A 7,500-nucleotide genomic window follows, 5' to 3' on the forward strand; every position below is an offset into this window, starting at 1 on the left:
AAAAACCAACAATAACGTTTTCGTCTTTTGAGCTTCTAGTCATGAAATCTATGCAGCCTACTCACTCACTTTTTATAGCTACTGTTTATAGGCCTCCTGGGCCATATGCAGTGTTCCTCACTGATTCCCTGAATTCCTATCGGATCTTGTAGTCATAGCAGATAATATTCTAATTTTTGGTGACTTTAACATTCACATGGAAAAGTCCACAGACCCACTCCAAAGGCTTTCGGAGCCATCACTTCGACTCAGTGGGTTTTGTCCAACATGTCTCTGGACCTACTCGCTGCCACAGTCATACTCTGGACCTAGTTTTTGTCCCATGGAATAAATGTTGTGATCTAAATGTTTTCCTCATAATCCTGGACTATCGGACCACCATTTTATTACGTTTGCAGTTGCAACAAATAATCTGCTCAGACCCCAACCAAGGAGCATTAAAAGTCGTGCTATAAATTCTCCAGACAACCCAAAGATTCCTTGATGCCCTTCCAGACTGCCTCTGCCTACCCAAGGGCGTCAGAGGACAAAAATCAGTTAACCACCTAGCACGGGAACTAATTTAACCTTCGCGCAATACCCTAGATGCAGTTGCACCCCTAAAAACTAAAAACATCTGTCATAAGAAACTAGCTCCCTGGTATACAGAAAATACCACGAGCTCTGAAGCAAGCTTCAGAAAATTGGAGCGGAAATGGCGCCACACCAAACTGGAAGTCTTCGACTAGCTTGGAAAGACAGTACCGTGCAGTATCGAGAGCCCTTACTGCTGCTCGATCATCCTATTTTTCCAACTAATTGAGGAAAATAAGAACAATCCGAAATTTCTTTTTGATACTGTCGCAAAAGCTAACTAAAAGCAGCCTTGCGCAAATGGAGGATGGCTTTCACTTCAGCAGTAATAAATTTATGAACTTCTTTGAGGAAAAGATCATGATCATTAGAAAGCAAATTACAGACTCCTCTTTAAATCTGGGTATTCCTCCAAAGCTCCATTGTCCTGAGTCTGCACAACTCTGCCAGGACCTAGGATCAAGGGAGATACTAAAAGTGTTTTAGTGCTATATCTCTTGCGCAATGATGAAAATAATCATGGCCTCCAAACCCTCAAGCTGCATACTGGACCCTATTCCAACTAAACTACTGAAAGAGCTGCTTCCTGTGCTTGGCCCTCCTATGTTGAACATAATAAGCGGCTCTCTATCCACCGGATGTGTACCAAGCTCACTAAAAGTGGCAGTAATAAAGCCTCTCTTGAAAAAGCCGAATCTTGATCCGAAATTATAAAAACTATCGGCCTATTCGGATCTTCCATTCCTCTCCAAATTTTAGAAAAAGCTGTTGCACAGCAACTGACTGCCTTCCTGAAGACAAACAATGTATACGAAACGCTTCAGTCTGGCTTTAGAGCCCCATCATAGCACTGAGACTGCACTTGTGAAGGTGGTAAATGACCTTTTAATGGCGTCAGACCGAGGCTCTGCATCTGTCCTCGTGCTCCTAGATCTTAGTGCCGCTTTTTGATACCATCGATCACCACATTCTTTTGGAGAGATTGGAAACCCAAATTGGTCTAATGGACAAGTTCTGGCCTGGTTTAGATCTTATCTGTCGGAAAGATATCAGTTTGTCTCTGTGAATGGTTTGTCCTCTGACAAATCAATTGTAAATTTCGGTGTTCCTCAAGGTTCCGTTTTAGGACCACTATTGTTTTCACTATATATTTTACCTCTTGGGGATGTCATTCGAAAACATAATGTTAAATTTCACTGCTATGCAGGCGACACACAGCTGTACATTTCAATGAAACATGGTGAAGCCCCAAAATTGCCCTCGCTAGAAGCCTGTGTTTCAGACATAAAGAAGTGGATGGCTGCAAACTTTCACTTTTAAACTCGGACAAAACAGAGATGCTTGTTCTAGGTCCCAAAAACAAAAGATCTTCTGTTGAATCTGACAATTAATCTGGATGGTTGTACAGTCGTCTCAAATAAAACTGTGAAGGACCTCGGCGTTACTCTGGACCCTGATCTCTCTTTTTGAAGAACATATCAAGACTGTTTCAAGGACAGCTTTTTTTCCATCTACGTAACATTGCAAAAATCAGAAATTTTCTGTCCAAAAATGGCGCAGAAAAATTAATCCATGCTTTTGTTACTTCTAGGCTGGACTACTGCAATGCTCTACTTTCCGGCTACCGGATAAAGCACTAAATAAACTTCAGTTAGTGCTAAATCCGGCTGCTAGAATCCTGACTAGAACCAAAAAATTTGATCATATTACTCCAGTGTTAGCCTCCCTACACTGGCTTCCTGTTAAGGCAAGGGCTGATTTCAAGGTTTTACTGCTAACCTACAAAGCATTACATGGGCTTGCTCCTACCTATCTTTCCGATTTGGTCCTGCCGTACATACCTACACGTGCGCTACGGTCACAAGGCATGAGCCTCCTAATTGTCCCTAGAATTTCTAAGCAAGCGGCTGGAGGTAGGGCTTTCTCCTATAGAGCTCCATTTTTATGGAATGGTCTGCCCTACCAATGTGAGAGGCGCGGACTCAGTCTCAACCTTTAAGTCTTTACTGAAGACTTATCTCTTCAGTAGGTCCTATGATTAAGTATAGTCTGGCCCAGGGTGTGAAGGTGAGCGGAAGGCTGGAGCAACGAACCGCCCTTGCTGTCGCTGCCTTGCCGGTTCCCCTCTTTCCACTGGGATTCTCTGCCTCTAACCCTTTTACAGAGGCTGAGTCACTGGCCTACTGGTGTTCTTCCATGCCGTCCATGGGAGGGTGCGTCACTTGAGTGGGTTGAGTCACTGGCGTGGTCTTCCTGTCTGGGTTGGCGCCCCCCCTTGGGTTGTGCCATGGCGAGATCGTTGTGGGCTATGCTCGGCCTTGTCTTGGGACGGAAGTTGGTGGTTGGAGACATCCCTCTAGTGGTGTGGGGGGCTGTGCTTTGGCAAAGTGGGTGGGGTTATATCCTGCCTGTTTGGCCCTGTCCGGGGTATCATCGGATGGGGCCACAGTGTCTTCTGATCCCTCCTGTCTCAGCCTCCAGTATTTATGCTGCAGTAGTTTATGTGTCGGGGGCTAGGGTCAGTCTGTTACATCTGGGTATTTCTCTTGTCTTATCCGAGTGTCCTGTGTGTATTTAAATATGCTCTCTCTAATTCTCTCTTTCTCTCTTTCTGTCTTTCTCTCGGAGGACCTGAGCCCTAGGACCATGCCTCAGGACTACCTGGTATGATGACTCCTTGCTGTCCCCATCCACCTGGCCGTGCTGCTGCTCCAGTTTCAACTGTTCTGCCTGCGGCTATGGAACCCTGACCTGTTCACGGACGTGCTTGTTGCACCCTCGACAACTACTATGATTATTATTATTTGACCATGCTGGTCATTTATGAACATTTTAACATTTTAACATTTTGACCATGTTCTGTTATAATATCCACCCTGCACAGCCAGAAGAGGACTGGCCACCCCTCATAGCCTGGTTCCTCTCTAGGTTTCTTCTAGGTTTTTGGCCTTTCTGGGGTTTTCCTAGGGAGTTTTCTAGCCACCGTGCTTCTTTCACATGCTTTGCTTGCTGTTTGGGGTTTTAGGCTGGGTTTCTGTACAGCACTTTGAGAATATCAGCTGATGTACGAAGGGCTATATAAAAATAAATTTGATTTGATTTTGATTTTGATTTGATTTGAATCCTTGTTGTTACTACAGACTACTGATCCAAGGCTCCTAATAGTGGTGAATCCTTGTTGTTACTACAGACTACTGATCCAAGGCCCCCCAATAGTGGTAAATCCTTGTTGTTACTACAGACTACTGATCCAAGGCCCCTAATAGTGGTGAATCCGTTGTTACTACAGACTACTGATCCAAGGCTCCTAATAGTGGTGAATCCTTGTTGTTACTACAGACTACTGATCCAAGGCCCCTAATAGTGGTGATCCTTGTTGTTTACTACAGACTACTGATCCAAGGCTCCTAATAGTGGTGGATCCTTGTTGTTACTACAGACTACTGATCCAAGGCTCCTAATAGTGGTGAATCCTTGTTGTTACTACAGACTACTGATCCAAGGCCCCTAATAGTGGTGAATCCTTGTTGTTACCACAGACTACTGATCCAAGGCTCCTAATAGTGGTGAATCCTTGTTGTTACTACAGAACAGACTACTGATCCAAGGCCCCTAATAGTGGTGAATCCTTGTTGTTACTACAGACTACTGATCCAAGGCTCCTAATAGTGGTGAATCCTTGTTGTTACTACAGACTACTGATCCAAGGCTCCTACTAGTGGTGGATCCTTGTTGTTACTACCAGACTACTGATCCAAGGCTCCTATTAGTGGTGGATCCTTGTTGTTACTACAGACTACTGATCCAAGGCTCCTAATAGTGGTGAATCCTTGTTGTTACTACAGACTACTGATCCAAGGCCCCTATTAGTGGTGAATCCTTGTTGTTACTACAGACTACTGATCCAAGGCTCCTAATAGTGGTGAATCCTTGTTGTTACTACAGAACAGACTACTGATCCAAGGCCCCTAATAGTGGTGAATCCTTGTTGTTACTACAGACTACTGATCCAAGAGCTCCCTAATAGTGGTGAATCCTTGTTGTTACTACAGACTACTGATCCAAGGTTCCTAATAGTGGTGAATCCTTGTTGTTACTACAGACTACTGATCCAAGGTTCCTATTAGTGGTGAATCCTTGTTGTTACTACAGACTACTGATCCAAGGTTCCTAATAGTGGTGAATCCTTGTTGTTACTACAGACTACTGATCCAAGGTTCCTATTAGTGGTGAATCCTTGTTGTTACTACAGACTACTGATCCAAGGTTCCTAATAGTGGTGAATCCTTGTTGTTACTACAGACTACTGATCCAAGGCTCCTAATAGTGGTGAATCCTTGTTGTTACTACAGAACAGGCTACTGATCCAAGGCCCCTAATAGTGGTGAATCCTTGTTGTTACTACAGACTATGATCCAGGCTCCTAATAGTGGTGAATCCTTGTTGTTACTACAGACTACTGATCCAAGGCTCCTAATAGTGGTGAATCCTTGCTGTTACTACAGAACAGACTACTGATCCAAGGCTCCTAATAGTGATGAATCCTTGTTGTTACTACAGACTACTGATCCAAGGCCCCTAATAGTGGTGAATCCTTGTTGTTACTACAGACTACTGATCCAAGGCTCCTAATAGTGGTGAATCCTTGTTGTTACTACAGACTACTGATCCAAGGCTCCTAATAGTGGTGAATCCTTGTTGTTACTACAGACTACTGATCCAAGGCCCCTAATAGTGGTGAATCCTTGTTGTTACTACAGACTACTGATCCAAGGCTCCTAATAGTGGTGAATCCTTGTTGTTACTACAGACTACTGATCCAAGGATCCTACTAGTGGTGAATCCTTGTTGTTACTACAGAACAGACTACTAATCCAAGGCCCCCTAATAGTGGTGAATCCTTGTTGTTACTACAGACTACTGATCCAAGGCTCCTAATAGTGGTGAATCCTTGTTGTTACTACAGACTACTGATCCAAGGCCCTAATAGTGGTGAATCCTTGTTGTTACTACAGACTACTGATCCAAGCTCCTATTAGTGGTGAATCCTTGTTGTTACTACAGACTACTGATCCAAGGATCCTAATAGTGGTGAATCCTTGTTGTTACTACAGAACAGACTACTGATCCAAGGCCCCTAATAGTGGTGAATCCTTGTTGTTACTACAGACTACTGATCCAAGGCCCCTAATAGTGGTGAATCCTTGTTGTTACTACAGACTACTGATCCAAGGCCCCTAATAGTGGTGAATCCGTGTTGTTACTACAGAACAGACTACTGATCCAAGGCCCCTAATAGTGGTGGATCCTTGTTGTTACTACAGACTACTGATCCAAGGCTCCTAATAGTGGTGAATCCTTGTTGTTACTACAGACTACTGATCCAAGGCCCCTATTAGTGGTGAATCCTTGTTGTTACTACAGACTACTGATCCAAGGATCCTAATAGTGGTGAATCCTTGTTGTTACTACAGACTACTGATCCAAGGCCCCTAATAGTGGTGAATCCTTGTTGTTACTACAGACTACTGATCCAAGGCTCCTAATAGTGATGAATCCTTGTTGTTACTACAGACTACTGATCCAAGGCCCCTAATAGTGGTGAATCCTTGTTGTTACTACAGACTACTGATCCAAGGCTCCTAATAGTGGTGAATCCTTGTTGTTACTACAGACTACTGATCCAAGGCCCCTAATAGTGGTGAATCCTTGTTGTTACTACAGACTACTGATCCAAGGCTCCTATTAGTGGTGAATCCTTGTTGTTACTACAGCCCTGTTCTATTGGTTAGTATTAGAAGCACCTATATGTCTGAAACTGTCATCCACTCTAGAGTTTCCACTCATCTGAACATGGCATCTCATCTTCACTTGAAGACCTGACTCCAATCAGCCCTGACTCCAGATCAGCCCTGACTCCAGATCAGCCCTGACTCCCAGATCAGCCCTGACTCCAGATCAGACCTGACTCCAGATCAGACCTGACTCCAGATCAGACCTGACTCCCAGATCAGCCTCTAAAGGATAGTTTCTTTCCTCCAGCGATACTGGATCGATTAAACACACTGACTCTCACGGCGGCGTCATTTCTGGGCGCTTACGCCGACTCTGACTTCCGCCCGACTCGGACGCCCGACCTCTGACTCGCCGACTCTCGGCCGCCCGACTCTCCGGCTGGCGGACACAAGAAGAGAGAGGTAGACAGACAGACTGACAGACAGGCGGTACCAGTATGTGGTTTCTGGGCCGGACGGGCGGACGGTGGGAAGCACTCACCCACGTCTCGATCCACTCTGGTAGCCAACATGTCCAGGGTTCATTCTGGTCCAGATATTGATGCTGTTTATCATCTGATAGAAACAGGTGGAGAAGGAGACGGGAGGAGAGAGAAGGAATTAGAATAATGACACAATCTTCCCCAAATGAGCTTATTCTCAAATCAAACCAAATGTTATTTGTCACATGCGCTGAATACAACAGGTATGTAAGACTTTACCGTAAATGCTTACTTACAGGCTCTTAACCAACAATGCAGAATTGTTTTAAAGTAAATAAGAAAATATTTGCTACAAGAGCATTAGTGAGGTCGGGGCGATTAGGCCTGACATGCAGTCGGCGTTCCAATTCATCCCAAAAGTGTTCGATGGGGTTGAGGTCAGGGCTCTGTGCAGGCCAGTCAAGTTCTTCCAAACCCAGATTTGTCCGTCGGACTGCCCTATGGTGTTTCATCACTCCAGAGAACACGGTTCAGCTGCTCCGAGTCCAATGGCGGTGGGCTGTACACCACTCCAGTCGGCGCTTGGCATTGCGCATGGTGATCTTAGGCTTGTGTGCGGCTGCTCGGGGCGTGGAAACCCATTTCATGAAGCTCTGGCGAACAGTTATTGTGCTGGCGTTGCTTCCAGAGGTAGTTTGGAACTCGGTAGT

At 44.9% G+C, this 7,500-nt stretch overlaps 1 pseudogene; it reads right to left on the reverse strand.

The window, feature by feature from the left end:
* Positions 1 to 6,670: 6,670 nt before the first annotated feature.
* Positions 6,671 to 7,500, reverse strand: part of LOC123731953 (epidermal growth factor receptor kinase substrate 8-like) — a 44,226-nt pseudogene continuing 43,396 nt past the window's right edge.

The sequence above is a fragment of the Salmo salar genome, unplaced genomic scaffold (genome assembly GCF_905237065.1).
Source record: "Salmo salar unplaced genomic scaffold, Ssal_v3.1, whole genome shotgun sequence".
NCBI classification, from domain to species: domain Eukaryota; kingdom Metazoa; phylum Chordata; class Actinopteri; order Salmoniformes; family Salmonidae; genus Salmo; species Salmo salar.